At 50.7% G+C, this 19532-nt stretch overlaps 1 long non-coding RNA gene across 1 annotated transcript in view; it reads right to left on the bottom strand.

The window, feature by feature from the left end:
* Positions 1-11903: 11903 nt before the first annotated feature.
* The window catches only part of LOC142297078 (uncharacterized), a 136794-nt gene continuing 129165 nt past the window's right edge, over positions 11904-19532 (bottom strand). Inside the window, exon 3 of the long non-coding RNA XR_012751731.1 lies at positions 11904-12003. This is a non-coding gene — a long non-coding RNA (uncharacterized LOC142297078). The remainder of the gene's footprint in view (positions 12004-19532) is intronic.

The following is a 19532-nucleotide window of genomic DNA, read 5'->3' as shown; positions in this document are numbered from 1 at the left end:
CGGTGGCACGGCTGGGACTTGTAGTGCGCCGGGGACTTAGCGCCGACCGCGCTTTTACGGCGGCGGCGCTCATAAATCCAGTCCCCGGCTTTTGCGGCCTAACTCAGCTTCGTTCCCGCCCCCACCCTGTCAATCAGGGTAGGGGAGAGACGCTGTACACTCAGCAGCGCCGAGGGCTGGAGCCTTATTTACATGCTCCAGCCCTCTCACTAGACACTGTGGGACGCCAGGTTTCCCGCTCTGACTCGGGGCACGCCCACGGCCCGCCCCTACTCACACGAGCTGGGGAAGGACGCCGGCAGCCATTCCTGCAGCCCGAGCTGGGAGAACGGACTCTGGGCAACCAACAGGAATGGGGCGACCACACACCCGCTTATAGGCGGGCGGTAAGCGGCACCTGGGGTGCTGACACTAAATACCGCAGTTTTGTCTATTTGTATTTAAGTACACTGCATAGGTCGCTATTTCGGGCTATATGCCCTCTTAGATGGCGACACATCAGCAGCAGGAAAGCATGGGTGCTACGGCACAGGCTTTCTATGCTGCTTGTATTGCACGTACTGAAGTGTTCATGTGTATTTATGCTTGTATGCTGTACACTGCACTGTACGGTCGCTAGTCTTGGCTATATTCGCCATAGAATGGCTAGACTACAGCAGCAGAAAAGCAAGGGGGCTGAGGCACAGGTTTTTTTCTATGCTGCTTGTATTGCAGGGGTTGCAGTGTTCATTTGTACTTATGCTTGTATGCTATACATTGCACTGTATGGTCGCTATTCTGGGCTCTATTCCCCTAGATGGCTAGTCTACAGCAGCAGAAAAGCAGGCTTTCTATGCTGCTTGTATTGCATGTGCTGCAGTGTTCATTTGTACTTTATGCTTGTATGATATACATTGCACTGTACGGTCGCCATTCTTGGCTCTAAGTCGGCAGCAGCATATAAGCAACACAGGCTTTCGATGCTGTTTTTGCTGCATGTGATATTGTTCCACGGCACTGCTCCCCATTGGGTGCAATGCTCCCCTGTAGCACTTGGTCAGCCGGGGTCTCTACTTGACGTGGCCAAAAGAACCACCTCTCAACCCTGTCCAAGGACAGGGACGGAGTTGCAATGGGATAGAGACTTGCAGTCCGGACAGGCCATGGGCAATCTGGATCATTGCTCCCTGGCCACCCTCACTTGGATTAAAAATCGGTGCTCCGGGGGGGTCCCAGGAGGCTCTCTGTATGATGAGGTAGACGTAGCTCATCAGGACTTTGATCCTGACACCGCTCTCACTCCGGATACACCGGATGGTGACGCCATAAGGAATGATCCTATAGCGTCCATCAATGGAATGTTGGATCTTTTCTCCCTCAGCTCCCCCAGCGGAGGAGTCAGCTTCACAGCAGGAGAAGTCCCATTTCAAACTCAAACGTATATTGAGTAGTGTTCTGGCCACGCTGACTTCAGAGAAGCAGTCCAGAAACACCACGCTTACCAGATAAGCGTTTTCTCCAAACGTATTAAGGATACACGTTATCACTTTCCCCCTGACGTGGTCAGGCGTTGGACCCAGGGTCCAAAGGTGGATTCTCCAATCTCCAGGCTTGCGGCTAGAGCCACAGTTGCAGTGGAGATGGGACTTCACTTACAGATGCCATTGACAGACAGATGGACTCTGGTTGAAATCTGTCTGTGAGGCTATCGGCGTGTCGGTTACTCCGGCATTCACAGCCGTATGGGCACCCTAAGCTTTTCAGCTGTTCTTGTGCAGCTGGTCTTGAGCACAAGTACATCTGTGCCGCAGGGGCGTCCGTAACCTCGCAATGTCTGTATTGCGACTTACCCTATTAATGCTGTCCTGGAAGGACAGCCGAGGTTTCGGTCCTTCCCAGGCTCGGGCAGGTCCCAATTGTCCTCGTCCAAAAGGGCTGAAAAGCCTCAGAGGGGCTCAGCTGCCGGCCGGGCTCAATCACGCCCAAGGAAGGCAGCCGGAGGAACCGCTACCAAGGCGGTCTCCTCATGACTCTCAGCTCTCTCATCTTTCCGCATCCGCGGTTGATGGCAGACTCGCTCGCCTTTGGCGACATTTAGCTGCCACAGGTCACAGACCGGTGGGTGAGGGACAGTGTGCCCACGTGCACAGGACTGAGTTCTGTTCTCGTCCTCAGACTCGATTCTTCAGAACGTCCCCACATCCCCACCGAGCAGATGCTCTTCTGCAGGCAGAAGGAGTGGTAATCCCGGTTCCTCTTCAGGAACAAGACACGGTTTTCCTCCAATCTGGTTGTGGTGCCAAACAAGGATGGCTCTTTCCGTTCCGTTCTGGACCTAAAACTGCTCAACAAGCACGTGGAGGCCAGGCGGTTCCGGATGATACCCTCCGCTCCGTCATTGCCTCAATGTCTCAAGGAAATTTCCTAGCATCAATAGACATCTAAGATGCTTATCTCCACGTGCCGATTGCTACAGAGCACCAATGTTTTTCTACATTTCGTGATAGGAAACGACCAGCTTCAGTTCGTAGCTCTGCCATTCGGGCTGGCGACAGCCCCACGGGGGTTCGCCAAGGTCATGACGGCAGTGGTAGCAGTCTTGCACTCACAGGGACACTCTGTGATCCCTTACTTGGACGATATACTTGTCAAGGCACCCTCTCAACAGGCATGCCAACTCAGCCTGAATGTTGCGCTGGAGACTCTCCAGACATTCGGGTGGATCATCAACTTCTCAGTCAAACCTGTCACGACCCAATCACTAACGTATCTTGGCATGGAGTTTCATACCCTCTCAGCGGTAGTGAAGCTTCCGCTGGACAAGCAGCGGTCACTACAGACTGGGGTGCAGACTCTCCTTAAAGGTCAGTCGCACTTCTTAAGACGCCTCATGCACTTCCTTGGGAAGATAGTGGCGGCAATGGAGGCGGTTCCGTTTGCGCAGTTTCATCTGCGTTCACTTCAATGGGACATTCTCCGCCAATGAGACGGGAAGTCAACATCCCTGTACAGGAAAGTCTCCCTTTCCCAGACGGCCAAGGACTCTCTGCAATGGTGGCTTCTTCCCACCTCATTATCACAGGGAAGATCCTTCCTACCACCGTCTTGGGCGGTGGTCACGACAGACGCGAGTCTGTCAGGGTGGGGAGCGTTTTTCTCCACCACAGGGCTCAGGGTCCGTGGACTCAGCAGGAGTCCACCCTTCAGATCAATGTTCTGGTAATCAGAGCAGTGTATCTTGCCCTACTAGCCTTCCAGCAGTGGCTGGAAAGAAAGCAGATCCGAATTCAATCGGACAAGTCCACAGCGGTGGCATACATCAATCACCAAGGGGGGACACGCAGTCGGCAAGCCTTCCAGGAAGTCCGGCGGATTCTGATGTGGGTGGATGCCACGGCCTCCACCATATCCGCAGTTCACATCCCCGGCGTAGATAACTGGGAAGCAGACTTCCTCAGTCGCCAGGGCATGGATGCAGGGGAATGGTCCCTTCACCCGGACGTGTTTCAGGAAATCTGTCGCCGCTGGGGAAGGCCGGACGTCGACCTAATGGCGCCCCGGCACAACAACAAGGTCCCAACCTTCATGGCACGGTCTCGCGATCAAAGAGCGCTGGCGGCAGACGCCCTAGCGCAAGATTGGTCGCAGTTCCGGCTCCCTTATGTGTTTCCACCTCTGGCACCCTTGCCTAGAGTGCTACGCAAGATCAGATCCGATTGCAGCCGCGTCATACTCGTCGCCCCAGACTGGCCGAGGAGGGCGTGGTATCCGGATCTGTGGCAGCTCACGGTCGGCCAACCGTGGGCACTACCAGACCGACCAGACTTGCTGTCCCAAGGGCCGTTTTTTCCATCGGAATTCCGCGGCCCTGAATCTGACTGTGTGGCCATTGAGTCCTGGATCCTAGCGTCTTCAGGATTATTCCACGGGGTCGTTGCCACCATGAGACAGGCTAGGAAGCCCACGTCCGCTAAGAACCACAGAACGTGGAGGATATTCTTATCCTGGTGCTCTGCTCAGGGAGTGTCTCCCTGGCCATTTGCATTGCCTACCTTTCTTTCTTTCCTGCTATCTGGGTTAGAAAAAGGTTTGGCGCTCGGCTCCCTTAAAGGTCAGGTATCGGCGCTATTCGTCTTTTTTCAAGAGGCGTTTGGCACGCCTTCCTATGGTGCGCACGTTCCTACAGGGGGTTTGCCATATCGTTCCCCCGTGCAAGCGGCCGTTAGATCCATGTGATCTAAACAGGGTACTATGCCCTCCAGAAGCCGCCCTTCGAGCCTCTGAGGGAGGTTTCACTTTCTAGACTATCCCAGAACGTGGCTTTTCTGGTAGCGATCACATCTCTTCGGAGAGTGTCTGAGCTGGCAGCGCTGTCATCCAAGACTCCCTTCCTGGTCTTCCACCAGGACAAGATAGTGCTGCGCCCCATTCAGGAGTTTCTCCCGAAGGTGGTATCCTCTTTTCATCTTAATCAGGATATCTCTTTGCCTTCGTTTTGTCCTCATGCAGTTCATCGGTATGAGAAGGATTTACATTTGTTAGATCTGGTGAGAGCACTCAGAATCTACATTTCCCGCACGGCGCCCTTGCGCCGTTCGGATGCACTCTTTGTCCTTGTCGCTGGTAAGCGCAAAGGGTCGCAGGCTTCTAAGGCCACCCTGGCTCGATGGATCAAGGAACCAATTCTTGAAGCCTACCGTTCTGCTGGGCTTCCGGTTCCATCAGGGCTGAAGGCCCATTCTACCAGAGCCGTGGGACCAGGCACCAGGCTACGGCTCAACAGGTGTGCCAGGCAGCTACCTGGTCGAGTCTGCACACTTTCACCAAACATTATCAGGTGCATACCTATGCTTCGGCGGACGCCAGCCTAGGTAGAAGAGTCCTGCAGGCGGCAGTTGCCTCCCCGTAGGGGAGGGCTGTCTTGCAGCTCTAACATGAGGTATTTCTTTACCCACCCAGGGACAGCTTTTGGACGTCCCAATCGTCTGGGTCTCCCAATAGAGCGCCGAAGAAGAAGGGAATTTTGTTACTTACCGTAAATTCCTTTTCTTCTAGCTCTTATTGGGAGACCCAGCACCCGCCCTGTTGTCCTTCGGGATTTTTGGTTTGTTTGCGGGTACACATGTTGTTCATGTTGAACGGTTTTCAGTTCTCCGATGTTACTCGGAGTGAATTTGTTTAAACCAGTTATTGGCTTTCCTCCTTCTTGCTTTTGCACTAAAACTGGTGAGCCAGTGATCCCACTGGGGGTGTATAGCCAGAAGGGGAGGGGCCTTACACTTTTAAGTGTAATTGCTTTGTGTGGCCTCCGGAGGCAGTGCTATACACCCAATCGTCTGGGTCTCCCAATAAGAGCTAGAAGAAAAGGAATTTACGGTAAGTAACAAAATTCCCTTCATTGATATTTTAATTTTCTTTGTCGCTCCATTAGGAGACCCAGACAATTGGGTGTATAGGCTATGCCTCCGGAGGCCGCACAAAGTATTACACTTAAAAGTGTTAAGCCCCTCCCCTTCTGCCTATACACCCCCCGTGCTCCCACGGGCTCCTCAGTTTTTTGCTTTGTGCGAAGGAGGTCAGACACGCACGCACAGCTCCACAGATTGGTCAGCAGCAGCTGCTGACCATGTCGGATGGAAGAAAAGTGGGCCCATATAGAGCCCCCAGCATGCTCCCTTCTCACCCCACTCTTGTCGGTGGTGTTGTAAGGTTGAGGTATCCATTGCGGGTACGGAGGCTGGAGCCCACATGCTGTTTTTCCTTCCCCATCCCCCTTAGGGCTCTGGAAGTGGGATCCTATCGGTCTCCAGGCATTGAGACCGCGCTTCATCCACAACTCCTGTGGAGCCTGCTGGATAGGAGCCGGGTATCGTTCAGGGACATGGCCCTGCTACTTGGAGGTACTCTGTATCCCGGTGGGGACCGCGCACAGCAACACTCCAGCTTTGCTGGGTGTGCTAGTGCACCGGGGACCACGGTGCTGACCAGGTTAATATGTGCCATTACACACTCAGCGTTGCTGAGTGTGTTTATGTATAGGGACTGCCGCACTGACCGCCGCGGCCATGGAAACACTGCGGCGCGGCTGTGACTTGTAGTGCGCCGGGGACTTTCACGCCGGCCGCGCTTTTACGGCGTCCGCGTTTATTACTAGAGTCCCCGGCTTTTTGCGGCCTAGTTTCCTTTCCTCCCGCCCACAGCCCTGACAGGCAGGGGAAGGGTGGGACGCTGCACAGAACGAGCAGCACTGAGGGCTGGAGCATGCTTTGCATACTCCACCCCCCTCACTGTGCACAGTGCGGGCACCAGTTCCCGCACTTTCTGGGTCACGCCCACGGCTCCCTCCTCTCCTCAGGACGCCGGCAGCCATTCCTGTCAGCTCCTCGGACGCAGCAGAGGGGGACAAAGTCTGGGAGACCCAGGCAGGGACTCTGGTGGCCTCACAACCGCTTTAGGCGGGTGGTAAGCAGCACCTGTGGTGCTAGCCCCATTGTGCAGTAGTGTAACATTATATGTTTATGGTATATATGTTTTACACTGTATGGTGCACAGTTGATTTCTGGCTATATACCCTATTGTGTTACTCAGGGAAGATAATAGCATGGCGCCCACGAAAGGCAGGGGTGCCAAAACACAGGCTTATTATGTTGCCTGCGCCGCATGTACGACCCCGCTACCGGCAGGTTCCACTGACCCTCATTGTGTGCACTGTTCGGCCCCTGTGGCACTTACTCAGCCGGAGCCTCTGCTAAGAGGGGCCCAGGGGGAGCCACCTGCTAACACTGTTCAGGTGACGGGGACGGAGTTTGCAAAACTCTGAGACTATGGCTAAGATACTAGAAGCCTTGCAGTCCAGGCCGGTATCTCAGCACAGGGACTCTGTTGAATCTTTGTTCCCTGGCCCACCTCAGCTGGACCAACAATGTCCTCCCGGGGTATCTCATGGATCCCAGGCTGAGGGTTCTGACACAGACCCCAGCCCCAGACCGACTAAGCGAGCTCGCTTAGATTTTCCCTCGACATCATCATATTGTGCAGGGTCTCAGAGGGGGGAATCTCTGGTTGATGATGCGGAGACAGCTGATCAGGATTCTGATCCTGAGGCCGCTCTCAATCTTGATACTCCGGACGGGGACGCCATAGTGAACGACCTTATTGCGTCCATCAATCGTATGTTGGATATTTCTCCCTCAGCTCCTCCGGTGGAGGAGTCAGCTTCTCAGCAGGAGAAATTCCGTTTCAGGTTTCCCAAGCGAACACCGAGTATGTTTCTGGACCACTCTGATTTCAGAGAGGCAGTCCAGAATCACCATGCTTGTCCAGATAAGCGTTTTTCTAAGCGCCTTAAGGATACACGTTATCCTTTTCCCCCTGACGTGGTCAAAAGTTGGGCTCAGTGTCCCAAAGTGGATCCTCCAATCTCCAGACTGGCAGCTAGATCCATACTTGCAGTGGAAGATGGGGCTTCACTCAAAGATGCCACTGACAGGCAGATGGAGCTCTGGTTGAAATCCATCTATGAAGCTATCGGCGCTTCTTTTGCCCCAGCGTTCGCAGCCGTATGGGCGCTACAAGCTATCTCAGCAGGTCAAGCGCAAATTGACGCAGCCACACGCACGTCCGCGCCACAGGTGGCGTCCATAACCACTCAGACGTCGGCATTTGCGTCTTACGCTAATAATGCTGTCCTGGACTCTGCGAGCTGTACGGCAGTTGCAGCCGCCAATTCGGTGGTACTCCGCAGGGCCTTGTGGCTACGGGAATGGAAGGCAGATTCTGTTTCCAAAAAGCGCTTAACCAGTTTGCCAATTTCTGGCGACCGATTGTTTGGCCAACCGATTGTTTGGCCATCATACCCCAACAGAGGAAGGGGCAGTCGAGGTTTCGGTCCTTTCGGGGCGCGGGCAGGTCCCAATTCTCCTCGTCCAAAAGGCCTCAGAAAGATCAAAGGAACTCTGACGCATGGCGGTCTAAGTCACGTCCTAAAAAGGCCACCGGAGGTGCCGCTACCAAAGCGGCTTCCTCATGACTTTCGGCCTCCTCACTCCGCATCTTCGGTCGGTGGCAGGCTCTCCCGCTTTTGCGACGCCTGGCTGCCACGGGTAAAAGACCGTTGGGTGAGAGACATTCTGTCTCACGGTTACAAGATAGAGTTCACCTCTCGTCCCCCGACTCGATTCTTCAGGTCATCCCCGCCTCCCGAGCGAGCCGAGGCTCTTCTGCAGGCGCTGGGCACTCTGAAGGCAGAAGGAGTGGTGGTCCCTGTTCCTCTTCAGCAACAGGGCCACGGTTTTTACTCCAACTTGTTTGTGGTCCCAAAGAAGGACGGGTCTTTCCGTCCTGTCCTGGACCTGAAACTTCTCAACAAACACATAAAGACCAGGCGGTTCCGGATGGAATCCCTCCGCTCCGTCATCGCCTCAATGTCCCAAGGAGATTTCCTTGCATCGATCGATATCAAAGATGCTTATCTCCACGTACCGATTGCTCCAGAGCACCAGCGCTTCTTGCGCTTCGCCATAGAAAACGAACACCTGCAGTTCGTGGCACTGCCGTTCGGCCTGGCAACAGCCCCACGGGTTTTCACCAAGGTTATGGCTACTGTAGTAGCGGTCCTCCACTCTCAGGGTCACTCGGTGATCCCTTACTTGGACGATCTCCTGATCAAGGCACCCTCTCAAGAGGCATGCCAACACAGCCTCGACGCTACCCTGGAGACTCTCCAGAGTTTCGGGTGGATCATCAATTTTCCAAAGTCAAATCTGACACCGGCCCAATCGCTCACATACCTTGGCATGGAGTTTCATACCCTCTCAGCGATAGTGAAGCTTCCGCTGATCAAGCAGCGGTCACTACAGACAGGGGTACAATCTCTCCTTCAAGGCCAGTCACACCCCTTGAGGCGCCTCATGCACTTCCTGGGGAAGATGGTGGCAGCAATGGAGGCAGTTCCTTTCGCGCAGTTTCACCTGCGTCCTCTTCAATGGGACATCCTACGCAAATGGGACAGGAAGCCGACGTCCCTCGACAGGAACGTCTCCCTCTCTCAGGCGACCAAAGCTTCCCTTCGGTGGTGGCTTCTTCCCACTTCATTATCGAAGGGGAAATCCTTCCTACCCCCATCCTGGGAGGTGGTCACGACGGACGCGAGTCTGTCAGGGTGGGGAGCGGTTTTTCTCCACCACAGGGCTCAGGGTACGTGGACCCAGCAAGAGTCCTCGCTTCAGATCAATGTTCTGGAAATACGGGCAGTGTATCTTGCCCTGAAAGCGTTCCAGCAGTGGCTGGAAGGCAAGCAGATCAGTATTCAGTCGGACAATTCCACAGCGGTGGCATACATCAACCACCAAGGCGGCACACGCAGTCGGCAAGCCTTCCAGGAAGTCTGGCGGAATTTGATGTGGGTGGAAGCCACGGCCTCCACCATCTCTGCAGTTCACATTCCAGGCGTGGAAAACTGGGACGCAGATTATCTCAGTCGCCAGGGCATGGACGCAGGGGAATGGTCCCTTCACCCGGACGTGTTTCAGGAGATCTGTTGCCGCTGGGGGGTGCCGGACGTCGACCTCATGGCGTCCCGGCACAACAACAAGGTACCGACGTTCATGGCACGGTCTCAAGATCCCAGAGCTCTGGCGGCAGACGCCTTAGTTCAGGATTGGTCGCAGTTTCAGCTCCCTTATGTGTTTCCTCCGCTGGCACTGTTGCCCAGAGTGTTACGCAAGATCAGGGCCGACTGCCGCCGCGTCATCCTCGTCGCTCCAGACTGGCCGAGGCGGTCGTGGTACCCGGATCTGTGGCATCTCACGGTCGGCCAACCGTGGGCACTACCAGACCGACCAGACTTGCTATCTCAAGGGCCGTTTTTCCATCTGAATTCTGCGGCCCTCAACCTGACTGTGTGGCCATTGAAAAGAAGAATAATTCTGGCACACTGAGATGAATAAGAGCATGAAAAAATTTTTTCTTTGAATGCAGAATCAATTTTATTAGTGCAATAAAGATAAATTCATCCAACGTTTCGACGTCTTAGTCGTTATCAAGGATAGAATTATCTATCAAAGAAAACCATAGAAGATACATCATTACATGATTACAAAAATACATCATTACATGATATCACAAAAATTATGAAGAGAATTTTCACAATAAGCATCATATAGTGACTGATGCCGTCAACCAACCAATTATTTCAAGTAGCACACGATTCCTGGTGGTGTACAATGACATAATTGCAACACATACATGACCTATTAGGTTGAAAGGTGCACGGTGTTAATCTTATTAGTACAGCAAGCATGAACCCACCTATATCATAATGCGGAGACGTGAGTTCAGTAGGAACTGGATATCACCAAAAGGTATGGGTGATCATGAGGTTACGATCCTACGTCTAAAAGGAAAATACATGATATGTGATGCATCACAACAGTAGGAAACTAATACAACACACATATCTTCTCATATATGGCGTACTGAGAGTAAGTGAACAGGACTGTTTATAGGCCTCTTGTACTGGCCTAGGGTGGCGAGCAGAACCCAGATCAAGACAATCTGCGGTTGTAGCTGTTACTAGATGGGAATTAACCTGGATATGAGCCTCACTCAAGTATACAGTATAGTTGACACTCTAGTGTCAGGGAGTAACACATAGGGGCATATTACATATACGAGATAGATAGATATACTACCTGGAATAATGCGTAGTGTTTGGTAGTAGGTGAGAGGAAAATAAGAACCCCTCACTGAATGGTTCACTGTAACCTCCACTTAATGCATGTACTGAAACAACATGTATAAAACAGAGAAGTTACATACAAGGACGAGTAACAGCAATATGGAATACATTAGTATAGGTCTCTACCTCATGTATTGGTACACGGTAACCTGAAAACCAGAGCTGGAGGTAATCCGTGACAGTGGATATGTCTAGAAGAAGGCCAACATGAATATAAATATCATATAGGTGTGCGTCAGACAGCGTGACCGGGAAAACAACATCCATGCAAGTATATTATATGGAAGCAAGTATATTAGATAGACATACTACCTGTAACACAATGTGAGTATAGATGGCAGCACAAAAAGACTCTCTCACTGACTGGTTCTCAGTTACCTCAAAGACATACATATGCTGTAAATGACACATATGAAAAAAGAGTTCATACATAGGCAGAGTAACACCAGTATAAAGTACATATCCTCAGGATTGCACTGGCTAATAGTATAAACTACCTTTAACAGGCAATCAGGGGGAAACCATAAGGAGCTGTAACCGTAGGCAAAAGGCTATCTGTCCCTGTGGGACTAAAAAAGACCATGTGAGGCCAATCAATCAAGAATAATGTATACTACAAAAAAGAGACCAGTGACATAGTACTAGGGGAGCACATACCTGGTAAGATATATTGGGCACAAAGAACAAACTGGCCAGCAGTAAAGTGAATGGTTCTGAGGGAAAAAAGAACATGGGTGGCACTATCAGTAGTAGCCCATATGGCGTGAGGTGGAAGGAGAGCAGATGAGACATACCTGGCGGTGGTGGCATAGGGTATAGGCCCCTGGGAAAGTGCGACCGGCTGTGTTGCTGGAGCCTATTTATCAGGAGGGGAGGTGAGCGTCCACAACCCCACTTCCGGGTTGTGGAACGCAGTGTGCTGTCCGTGGAACGCACGCCGCGCATGCGCAGTGCCGTCGTCGGCACCGCGCATGCGCAGGGGGCGACCAACAGAACAGTGAGGAGGACGGAGGACAGGGGGCGTGTAAGCTGGCTCAAAGGATGTGGGATGGAGGTGAACTGACTGGTGGAATGCGCGCCGCCCGTGCGACGTGCCTGGCTATTTGCACAACGCACGAGCCGGGCACAGAGCACAAGCCAGGGTGTATGTGTGTGGGGGATATATGAGAGTACGTACTATAGCTACATCTATAGTGCCGGTGTCATTCTTACACAGGTGAAGATGGTGACTATACAGTGGAGACCAGATGCCGGTGCCGATGAGTGTGGGATCAAATAGGGGGTGCCTATAAACAAAGAGAAAAAAAGATTAGAGACAAGGTTTATATAAATGAAAAATCATGTCATGACTAAACCCTCATACTGGTGTTTTACAGTCCTTGCATTGAAATCTCGCAAAAAGCTAAACAAAGAGATCACTATGAGTCACCATGTAATATATCTCCAACCCCATAGACAATGTTGGTGTCACTAGATTGCAGACAGGGTTTCATCTCACCATCATGTATAAAAGGGACAAAGTGGCAATAGGCATGTTTTACAGTCCTTGCATTGAAATCTCGCAAAAAGCTAAACAAAGAGATCACTATGAGTCACCATGTAATATATCTCCAACCCCATAGACAATGTTGGTGTCACTAGATTGCAGACAGGGTTTCATCTCACCATCATGTATAAAAGGGACAAAGTGGCAATAGGCATGGTATCATAAACACATGTCGTGCTCCCTATTTAGACCCTTGGGTTCTAGAGTGTTCAAGGTAAAGATCCAAAAAGACTCCCTCTCCTTAAGGGTGCGAATGCGGTTACCGCCCCTTCTAGGGGAAGGGACGTGTTCAAGTACCTGGTACTTGAGTTGGGCAATGGTATGACCCTGTGTAATAAAATGATATGGAATAGGCAGAAGGACCTGTTTGCATCGTATGGTGGATTTGTGTTTGCTAATGCGGTCCCGGATATGTTGGGTGGTCTCTCCAACATACCCGAGACCGCAAGGGCATTTGATCAAATAAACCACAAAGGAAGATTCACACGTGAAAAAACCACGTATAGGAAAGATGCGGCCCGACAGAGGGTGAGTAAAGGTGTCCCCTTTGGTAAGGTTGTTACACTGCACGCAGTGATGACATGGAAAATTTCCTTTTCTGGGAGTACCAAGAAAGGTCTGTTTCGATATGGACTTATCAGAACCAATGTCGGCCCTGACAAAGTTATCCCGGAGGTTGCGCGGTCTCTTATTGCAGAATAAAGGAAGTGAGTCGAACTCCCTAACCTCAGGGTAGGATTTACCGAGGAGTGGCCAGTGTTTACATATGACTCCCCTAATTAGGGGAGAAAAGGGATGATATGTATTCACGCATGTGATACGAGGGGCCATTCTGTCATTGGTGGGTCTGTGAGAAGATTTTTTATCCGCAATTTCACTGGGGTATCCCCTTTGGAGGAACTTGTCACTCATCTCCATAGCTCTAATACCTCGTTGTACAGGGTCAGACACTATCCGTTCGACTCGTCTATGCTGAGAAATGGGGAGTCCTTGTTTAGTGTGACGGGGATGGCAACTGGTGTAATGTAACAGACTATTGCGATCGGTTGGTTTAACAAACAAGTCAGTACTGAGGGAACCCCCTGACAGAATGACCATGGTATCCAGGAAATTAATTTTGTGATTGTCATGATGGATGGTGAAGGAGAGACCAAGCTTGAAGGAATTCATGTCAGTATAGAATTGCAATAGAGAAGAAAGGTCACCGCGCCAAATCATGAAAATGTCGTCTATATACCTTTTCCAACTCACAGAGTGTTCTAACCACAGAACATGTCGGTAAATGCAAGATTCCTCAAAGTATTCCATAAATATATTAGCATAAGGGGGTGCTAAATTCGAGCCCATAGCGGTACCCCGTTTCTGTAGATAGAATTGATCTTGGAAGAGAAAGAAGTTATTCTCCAAGACCAATCGGAGGAGATCCAAGCAAAATTTATTCTGTGAGGGAGAATAGGTGCTGTGTTTGCTGAGAAACCACTCAACTGCCTGTATGCCATCATAATGTTGGATACTGGTGTAGAGGCTATTCACATCAAAAGAGACTAAGAGGCAATCGGGTGGTAATGGTCCAATGGATTGCAGATGTGATAAAAAGTCAGACGTGTCCCTCAGATACGACTTAATTCTGGGTATGAGGGGGGTAAGAATCTTTTCAACGGTAATAGCAAGTGGAGACAAGACGGATTCTGTGGAAGCCACAATCGGGCGGCCAGGAGGGTGATTCATGTTTTTATGGATCTTTGGTAATGTATAAAACACAGGTACTACAGGATGGAGTTTAATCAGAAATTCAGCCAAACCTTGGTCAATGGTATTATTGGTGAGATAAGAATCAACGATGCCCTTGATGAGTCCCTGTATGCGAGAAGTGGGATCTCGCTGAATGGGTAAATAAGTGTCAATGTCCCCAAGTTGGCCCAGAATCTCATCAATATAGTACCTCTTGTCAAGTATCACAATGGCCCCTCCCTTATCAGCCGGTTTGATAACAATGGTCGGATTATTTTTAAGATTCTGTATGGCGCGACTTTCCTCAATGGTAAGATTGTGTTTAATCTTGTAGTGCCCATCATTAATTGATTTCAGTGTATGATCAATATCCCTAGAGACTAGAGCAACATAGGTTTCTATCGGATGATAAGATTTGGGTATTCTTTCTGGGCACCTAGTTTATACACAGTGAGCCAGACATAATTTTTTACTACTGTGTGGCCATTGAGTCCTGGATCCTAGCGTCTTCAGGGTTATCTCAAGACGTCATTGCCACTATGAGACAGGCTAGGAAACCAATGTCCGCCAAGATCTACCACAGGACGTGGAAAATTTTCCTCTCGTGGTGCTCTGCTCAGGGTTTTTCTCCCTGGCCTTTTGCCTTGCCCACTTTTCTGTCCTTCCTTCAATCTGGACTGGAAAAGGGTTTGTCGCTCGGCTCCCTTAAGGGACAAGTCTCAGCGCTCTCTGTGTTTTTCCAGAAGCGCCTAGCCAGACTTCCACAGGTACGCACGTTCCTGCAGGGGGTTTGTCACATCGTTCCTCCTTACAAGCGGCCGTTAGAACCCTGGGATCTGAACAGGGTGCTGATAGTTCTTCAGAAACCACCATTCGAGCCAATGAGAGATATTTCTCTCTCACGCCTTTCGCAGAAAGTGTTTTTTCTAGTAGCAGTCACTTCACTTCGGAGAGTGTCTGAGCTAGCAGCGCTGTCATGCAAAGCCCCTTTCCTGGTTTTTCACCAGGACAAGGTGGTTCTGCGTCCGGTTCCGGAATTTCTCCCTAAGGTGGTATCCCCCTTTCATCTCAATCAGGATATCTCCTTACCTTCTTTTTGTCCTCATCCAGTTCACCAATGTGAAAAGGATTTGCACTTGTTAGATCTGGTGAGAGCACTCAGACTCTACATTTCTCGTACGGCGCCCCTGCGCCGCTCGGATGCACTCTTTGTCCTTGTCGCTGGCCAGCGTAAAGGGTCACAGGCTTCCAAATCAACCTTGGCTCGGTGGATCAAGGAGCCAATTCTCGAAGCCTACCGTTCGGCTGGGCTTCCGGTTCCCTCAGGGCTGAAGGCCCATTCTACCAGAGCCGTGGGCGCGTCCTGGGCTTTGAGGCACCAGGCTACGGCTCAGCAGGTGTGTCAGGCGGCTACCTGGTCGAGCCTGCACACTTTCACGAAACACTATCAGGTGCATACCTATGCTTCGGCGGATGCCAGCCTAGGTAGACGAGTCCTTCAGGCGGCGGTTGCCCACCTGTAGGAAGAGGCCGTTTTACGGCTCTCTTACGAGGTATTATTTTACCCACCCAGGGACTGCTTTTGGACGTCCCAATTGTCTGGGTCTCCCAATGGAGCGACAAAGAAGAAGGGAATTTTGTTTACTTACCGTAAATTCCTTTTCTTCTAGCTCCAATTGGGAGACCCAGCGCCCGCCCCTGTTTTTTTGTGTACACATGTTGTTCATGTTGAATGGTTTCAGTTCTCCGATATTCCTTCGGATTGAAGTTACTTTAAACCAGTTTATAATTCTTTTTCCTCCTTCTTGCTTTTGCACCAAAACTGAGGAGCCCGTGGGAGCACGGGGGGTGTATATGTGGCGCCCCTGACCTGGTCAGGCACCACTGAGTACTGCACCCATGCTGGGGACAGTACAATACAGGTAATCCAGAAGGCTGACCGAGGTGTGACTACACAGGCGCATAGTGATCAGGTCTCACACATGTACCTTTGAGAGGACCCCTGGGGATCCCAGGAGGGGGCAAAGCCTTCACCTCCACTTGAGGAGTGGAGGGGGCGAAGCCTCCATCTCCACTCAAGGGGTGTGGTAGAGAGCCTGGTTGCTAGGTGGCGTAGGCAGGCACAAAAGGGAAAAGAGGAGGAGGAGAGAACAGTCTGAAGCAGAGTGTGGAGGAGTGAGGAGCATGGAAGAGGAGCTCAGACAGGAGCAGCAGTGCAGGTCCCACGAGTGAGCCAGTTTAGTGTGCAGCTCAGGAAGAGCAGAAGCAGACCCTGGAGCTGTTGCAGTCTAACAGCGTCCGCGCAGTGACTACCGACGGGGGAGAACGGTCACCTGGTAGTGCTGCCCGAACACCACACACAGCTGGAGAGAGAGCAGTGTAGTGGAAAGTAAGGAGACTGTCAGGGAGTACCAGGCCCAAACGGGCGGCAGATCCCGATGCGGGGATAGATCCACCTTTCCTTGCTAAACCTGCCGGTGTGGGGCCCTTAAAGCCCACGCCACAACACCACAAAAGCCGCAGCCACGTAGCCACAGTTATGGCCCATAGTTCACAGGAGGCAAGCAGCTGGAGTGATCTGGTCCAGGCGACAAGCAAACGGCAAACAAACGAGGGGAGCAGCTACTTCCCTGGGTGACCCCCATAGGGACTAAAAGTCGGGGTTACCACAAACCACAGAAGGGCTAAGGAAGGCGAGTCGGTAGCCACCCTCATCAGTCAGCCTGAAGGATACCTGGTTCCAGCCTGGTTCATCCCAGCTACGCCCGGGTTACTCACCCTGCCATCAACTGTGAGTAAAACCCCTGAAAGACATTCTGATTGTGTGGAGTTATTCTGCGCCTTGTGGTTCTACACACCTACACAGGGCCCTGGGGCTTGCCTCACTCTCAGGAGGCTATTACAACTGACTGCACCCACCATCAGCCCCAGGCATCCCTTAACCTGCAGTGGCGGTCCCCACTGACCGCAATTCTGAGAGTGGCGTCACGACAATCCTAAATAGAAGATCTCCTACCTGTGACAAGATCCAGCTGCGTGGAGTCCCTGAAGGTAATGCACCGACACAGCACTTGTGGGGCTTCACATCTAGGCAGAAGGGAAGGGGCTTAACACTTTTAAGTGTAATACTTTGTGCGGCCTCCGGAGGCATAGCCTATACACCCAATTGTCTGGGTCTCCCAATTGGAGCTAGAAGAAAAGGAATTTACGGTAAGTAAACAAAATTCCCTTCTTTTTTACTTCCTATGTAGGACATTGCTTTTTATTGCAGGTTTAATGTACTGCAATGCACCAGCATTACAATACATTATAATTGTCAGTGCTGCATTGACCGCCTCTGTGATAATGTTCCTGCCATCAGGGGCACCGATCGGACTGCAGAAGGAGCGCGTTCCCTCTCCCAGACCCCTGAATCTTGATCTCAGCATTTGGGGGATTAAACAGCCAGGGATAGCGTGGGGACTCTCTCTGGCTGCGAGAGCTGGGACTTGGCTGACAGGTAGGCAGAGTTCCTGGCGGTGATCCTGGTCAGGAATGCACTTGCCATCAGGACATATGGGTAAGTCCATGGTCGGGAAGGGTTAAAGGAAACCTGCCAGGTCCATTGTGCACCCAGAACCACGAGCAGTTCTCTGTGGATTTTGCTAATTCCTGCCTAACTGTCCCTGTATACACTAGCATAGATAAAGGGATCTTTAGAAAGTATTTCTAAAGATCTTTTTATCGCATGCTAATGAGCGAGGGAACTATTCCCCTTGGCGTTAGTTCCCCTAGCTTGTCTGCTCCATTAGCATGTTAGTACGCCCCTGGGGGTGTGCTAACCTGCTAATGAATGTGCAGTGTCAGAGGATGATCTCACCTCTCCGGCTGCCATCGCTGCCAGACACTGGCTTTTGGCTCAGTGCGCATTACCCAGGAGTGTTGATAATGCGCACTATGAAGCCGGGTGTATGCGTCCTGGCATCAAAGTGAAGTAGTGCGCATAACACAAACTCCGGGGTCATGTGTACTGAGCCGAAATCCCCCGTTGGACGCGATGGCGGTGGAGAGGTGTGAGATAAATATCTTGACTCTGTGCATTCATTAGCATGTTGGCACACCCACAGGGGTGTACTAACATGCTAATGGAGCAGACTAGCCAGGGGAACTAACGCCCTGGGACTAGTCCCCTCGCTCATTAGCTTACGATAATTGATCTTTAGAAAGTATTTCTAAAGATCCCTTTTTATCTGCTACTAGATGCAGGAATCAGCAATATGCCCCCAGAACTGCTCGTGGGCCTGGGGGCATATTGGATCTGACAGGTTCCCTTTATTTCCTGTGAAGCACCTAATAAGTTTATTAACCCATTTATTTATTTATTTTTTTACGGGGGGAGAACCTTGAGGGGTGCAGTTTTTAAACTGGTGTTTTGGGGAGGGGGGGGGGTTCTGTCCTATCAGCACTGCTAAGTCACTTCAAATGTGATATGGTTCTTAAAAAAAAAACAAACAAATGGTTTGTAAACTTTGATTGAGAAACTGAACTTTTTAACCCTTTTTAATAAAATAAATTTTATTTCTAAAATGGTGCTGATGTAAAGTGTGTTTAATGTTAATTATTGTATGTGACATACTTCTGGATTAAGGGCATAAAATTTCAAACTTTGAAAATTGCAAAATGTTTTACATTTTCACCAAATATTGATGGTACTTTCACAGTAATACACAAAAAAAATATCCTAAATTTATGGCTATCAAAGTACAATGTGTTTTTAAATTGACTATAAGTCGGGGAATATACATAAATGCTATAGAGGAAATTATTCCCAAGTACAAAATTTTATTGATTTCAATAATAAAATGTGACAATCACAACATTAATACAAGGTGATCTCTAAAATCCAAAATTGTGGGATATTCTCCCCATCCGTCCCTGTTTGTCAGGAGCAGATTATCCGGATCTCAGCCGGACCCAATAGATACATATAATATCACACAAAAGCAGTTTGATACAATGTAGACACACAAAGCTTTTTTAACCTCCATAACGACGGCCGTACAACTTAAAGCGGCGGCAAAACAGGGTACTTATTCTGTTCCGCCGCTTTAAAGCGGCGGCCCGAATAAACCCTGTAGCGCCCCCCCCCCAGCGACCGAAAATCTCGGGGGTTTCAGCTACCGGGGGTAGCTGAGACCCCCCCCCAGATTATGAATCGGGGTGTTTTTTCTGGACCCCGTTAATGCGATCGCCGGTATACACCGTATACCGGCGACAACATTAAAAAAAAAAATGGCCGGTAAAATTGATTTATTTCTCATCTGACGTGATCAAACATGTCAGATGAGAAATAAATATGAGCCCTTAGTGCCCCCCAAAGCCCCCGGTACCGGAGAAATCTATCAAACACCCCCCCCTTTCTCCGGAAAATCCAAGATGGCGCCGACGCGCGCTGAAAACTCCCTCCGCCGCCGGCTCTGCATTCATTTCCCTTCGATCTGAAATGATCAAACATTTCAGATCGGAGGGAAATGTCCTCCCCCTGACCCCTCCTCCGGT

This window comes from Anomaloglossus baeobatrachus, chromosome 1 (genome assembly GCF_048569485.1).
Source record: "Anomaloglossus baeobatrachus isolate aAnoBae1 chromosome 1, aAnoBae1.hap1, whole genome shotgun sequence".
Classification (NCBI taxonomy): domain Eukaryota; kingdom Metazoa; phylum Chordata; class Amphibia; order Anura; family Aromobatidae; genus Anomaloglossus; species Anomaloglossus baeobatrachus.
This window is presented reverse-complemented; position numbering and strand designations above follow the sequence as displayed.